Below are 5,000 nucleotides of genomic sequence, written 5' to 3'. Positions count from 1 at the left end.
CGGACATGATAAGACAATCCACCAATATAAACCACATGGGGGAGTTCTTGTCTATGGAAGCTAATCTTGGCAATATTGACATGGGATTTATGTTGGCCTCTAGGAGGAAGAGTGTAACACTGTACTGCCACTGCATCATATTCATCAAGGCAAGAAAGTAGGTCATTTTCACAGTCTGAGAGGATGAGGACGAGAGGAAAATGGGGTGGTGTGAAGTGGAGTAGTTCTGCAGGGGGTAGGACAATAAGGATGAAGAGTAGTAATAAGGGAAGAGGGGGTTGACATTGAAGAGGGTTGTGCAGTATGGAATGAAGAGGAGAATGTTGAGGATGAGGAAAAGGTATTAGGGGTTGAATAATAACCTGGGTGGGTGTTTCAGAATGGTTAGAGTTATTTGTAAGCGTCAAAGAAGGGGTATCAGAATCAGTGGTCGGAGCCGTGGTCAAAGGAGGCGCAGGGGTCGGAAAACCATCAAAATCAAATTCAGATAGGCTATTTGATGAAGGAGCAAGCCTTAATGCCTCTATTAAGGATAAATAATCTTCATTACTGGCCATGGTGAGCCTGAATAAACTGAGGAAAAGAAATGGTCTACCCCTTAGGGTCCCCATATGGGGTAAGGGCTAAGTAATTAACCAAGGGAATACCGTGCCCATGGCTCCTGGAGCCCTTTCGTGACTAACACAAAGCCAGTCTTTCATCTTTTCAGCACGGCTCTCACACCTTAGGAATGGAATAGAAGGGAATAAAGAAGATATGGAAGAGGAAAGAAGAGAAGAAAAGACCAAGCAAAATTAGGTGAGGCAAGGGCTGAGGCCCAAGGTAGGGGTAATCCTCTACATTGGGTCCAGTCCCCATCTCCTAAGCCCTCCCATGACGGCAACGAGCTAGGTTTTAGGAGGGATTGCCATGTATAGTGGTTCCCTCTAATTATGATGCTCACCTGTCATTCACTAAGGAAGAGTTTATCTTTCACTCACCTAAGCGTTCTTATTTCTATTATAGTCTTCTATGAAACATCATATCAAAAGGCTTTTTAAACCGCTGTGTTTCTAACGTCACATGACATTTTACCAATATGTTTTTTCCACTAATTATTTGCCTTGCAAAGGCAGCAATTAGTTTCCTAGTTGTCTCTGGCATGTTAACCTTGAAGGTGCGCTAATTCTGGGAACTCTCCTGCCGCTAGAGCTGTCTTTATTGTCATGCCAGGTAGACTCCACAGATTGCTTGATATACCCATATATATATATATATTCACGTGAAGATGATGAATATATTGATGATGAGGGGGACTCTGATAGTGATGACCCCCTATAAGATAGTGATAAAAATAGGGATTACGTATTTGGTGAAGCTTATTCTGAGAATGAGGAAAGCAGTGATGATTAGCATGAGAGGCCTTCTGCCACCACCTTGCCTTTATATTATTTGTATGATTTTGTTTTGAAAATGAGTTTATTCAGTTTATGTATATAGTTTTATGGATTAAACTAATGGTTGCATGGAAAATATGCTGGAAGACAGCGTATAAAGTGCATTAGAAGCGAAGGGAGAAGATGTGGCAGCAGTGGGGTTGGGGAAGTCTCCGTCTGACAAAATACAGGGATTTAAAAATGATGTGCTGATCCTTTTAAAGGTTTTCATTGTGCTTCTTGGTTGGGTTGGGGTTGTTTTGACTATGAATAAAAAAGAAAAAAAGAAAAAGACATAAAGAAAAAAAAAAAAAAAAAGAAGAATGCTGACGGGGGAGCATAGCCGCATCCACCCTTTGCTTGTACCTGCGAGGGTCCCTCATGGCAAGCCGCCAGGCAGGGACTTTGCCCATCTCAAGCTCCTCACGACAGGTTTGATCAATCTGCCCAAGTCAAGACTCCAAGGCACAAGATAGTGTCCAGGTTTCCCTACTGTATAGCAAAACTGGCAGTATCAGGGCCTTGAAGACATGTAGCTTGGTCCTTCTGCACAGGTACCGGAATCTCCAAATACTCTTGTCGAGAGAGTTCATGACCCCTGCTGCCAGACCAATCTGTCTGCTGACTTCCTGGTCTGACAGCACAGTGTTATGAACTACACTACCAGGGTATGTAAAACTCTCTGTGACTTCAATGTCCTCGCCGCAAGCACGTACCAACTGAACAGGTTCTCCTAGCAAGTCCCCAAAGTCCTGGATCTTGGTCTTGGTCCAGGAGACCTCTAGACCCAAGGGCTTCGCTTCATTACAAAATTCATCGAGAGCCACCACTAAGGATTCCAAAAACTCAGATAGAATAGCAACATCATCAGCAAAGTCAAGGTCGGTAACCTTGATATTGCCCAGAGTTGCTCCACAGTGACTTTGAACAGTAGCTCTGCACAGTATCCAGTCCATACAAGTGTTGAAAAGTTTTGGTGCAAGAACACAGCCTTGCCTCACTCCTGAACTATCGGGAAAGAAGCTTGACAGGCCCCCACCACACTTTACAGCACTTTTACCATTATACAGATTTGCTATTAGTCCAATAATCCTTGTTGGAATTCCTCTCAGTCTCAAGATCTCCCAGAATGATTCCCAATACACCATATTGAACGCCTTCTTGAGGTCGATGTAGGCTACAAGCAGCCCATGCCCGAACTCACGACGGAGCTCTATGATGACTCGAAGCGCAAGGATGTGTTCTATTGTGGACTTGCCAGGAGTGAATCCAGATTGATCCGGCCTCTGATGCCTCAGTAGGTGGTCTCTGATAGGTCTCAGAAGGATGTGGGCAAGAACCTTGCCTGGTATACTGAACAGTGTAATGCCTCGGTGGTTGGTGCAGTCCCATCAGTCCCCCTTCCCCTTCCAGAGAGGGGGTACCCTATATGTAAACTAATGTAACAATGTGTGTGTATGTGAGTGTATGTGTGAGTGTATGTGTGTGTGTGTGTGTGTGTGTGTGTGTGTGTGTGTGTGTGTGTGTGTGTGTGTGTGTGTGTGTGTGTGTGTGTGTGTGTGTGTGTGTGTGTGTATACATAAAATAGATCATCTAAAATATACTTATAAAAAATAAAATGATATATAAAATGAGTAAATGAAACATATGGTTTCAGTTATGTGTCATGTGACCAAATATGTTTTCACATAGTCCAGGGATGTGATTTTTATATATTCCATACATGATAGCTATGGGACTAAATATCTTACACAAAAAAGATCAACCTTTTATAGCAGGTGTTGTGAGTGGCTTCAGTTCAGTTTATTAACTTCTAGGCACAACCTTGACTGGACCTACATCTAGCTAAGGATTAACCATCAAGGTAGGATATTGCTGATGTGGCATCATTGTGATAACCATTGTTACCGATCCTGGCAATATGCTAAGACAGTCCTAGACAACTTCCCAACTGAAGCCAGGAAGATGGACATTTATATAAAAATAATAATCATTAATATTTACCACTCAAATGCAACACATATTATTTTTAAAGATTTTTCTTAATGGGACTTTAATACATGTTAATCTGTACAATATATAATAGAAAAATGGTAGCTTACTGAAATTGACAGAATCTTTACGGTATGGATGCACTAAGTTAGGGCAAATTGAATGTGATGTTCTTGTAGAGAACAAAAAGTTGCAGTAGTCTGAACAAGAAATAATCTGCAGACATGAATGGTAATGCCACAAATAAAGGAAAAAGATTGCAGAAAGCACCACTCTTAGCCTAAGTCCACTTGGTGCTCCTGAGTTTCAGCTCTGTCTTGCTGTGCATACAAGGTGAAGATGATGTTTCCCAGAGGGGTGTTAGGGGGCAGTGCCATCCATCAACTCTCCCCTTGGGTTCTGGCACACCCAGTCACTGAACTTAGAATGGAGTTGGGGACTGAGTCTCTGGCGAGTATGTCCATACTATAAATAATTACCATATTGTCCTAACAACTCTATTCACTCCATGATTACAAATAATAGCGAAGAATAAAATTATCTATTCATGAAATTGGTGCCTGTTGATGCAAGGTTAATCATTCTAAACAATTTACAATACATTCTTACTAATCCTGTGTCACAAATCTAATTCTGTAAGTACTCTCTGAATTATACTAACACTAGCACTTTCAGAAATAGGTTATGAAACTAAAACCTGACTATTGTGCCACAAATAACTACAATCTAACAAAATCATATATTCTCAAAATGCAATTATCAACATCGATTTGGCACCGTTCATTTACATGCAGTTGTGCTGTGAAACCTAGACTGAAAGCATTAACGCTTTGGAAATACAATAATCATTTGCATGTTTTAGCAATTATTTAGATTTAAAAGAACATGACATATAACAAACTTTGTGACAAGCCTTAAGGAGAATAAGTGGTTATCAATGTTTGTACATCACATATAAATGATTCTTCATTAACGGTGCTCTGTGCTTTTTACAATGGCATGTAACAAGCTACTGTAAAAATTTACTATAAAAACTTCCACCTTGTTTCCTCTATTTTAGGCTCTTATTGCAATTGACAGCATGGGCTTCAAAAATATGTCTATCCCAGCGCATTTAGAAATGGGATTTTGATGACAAAAAGTGAGAAATGCATTCCCAAATAACAAAAATTGACCTTGTTTCAGAGGTGTGCCATTCTCCCACTAGTCAGCTGATAAGACCAAAACAAATACCTCCGAAACTGTTTTTCTAATGCTGGATTTTGCATGCGGTCGAACTTGGTTATAAATACAGATTATTTTGAGAAATTTCTCTTTCCAAAGATTAAATGAGTTGTCATGGTGTTTGGTAGTGTACTATTGAAGACACTGACCTTACAATTGGAAAGTGAATGGATGTTTTCTTATATATGAACTAGACGCACACGCACACACACACACACACACACACACACACACACACACACACACACACACACACACACACACACACACACACACACACACACACACACACACACACACACACACACACACACACACACACACACACACACACACATACAGAATCACAATATATATATATATATATAT

The 5,000-nt window shown here is 40.7% G+C and overlaps 1 protein-coding gene across 1 annotated transcript in view; it reads right to left on the bottom strand.

Annotated features, from left to right (window-relative positions):
• LOC113801151 (KICSTOR complex protein kaptin) overlaps positions 1 to 4,701 on the bottom strand; it is a gene marked incomplete at its 3' end in the record, with an annotated part of 23,385 nt that extends 18,684 nt beyond the window's left edge. The window contains 1 exon segment of the mRNA XM_027351963.2: positions 4,583 to 4,701.
• Between the last annotated feature and the right edge of the window lie 299 nt (positions 4,702 to 5,000).

Source organism: Penaeus vannamei, chromosome 24, assembly GCF_042767895.1.
Source record: "Penaeus vannamei isolate JL-2024 chromosome 24, ASM4276789v1, whole genome shotgun sequence".
In the NCBI taxonomy this organism is placed as follows: Eukaryota; Metazoa; Arthropoda; class Malacostraca; order Decapoda; family Penaeidae; genus Penaeus; species Penaeus vannamei.
This window is presented reverse-complemented; position numbering and strand designations above follow the sequence as displayed.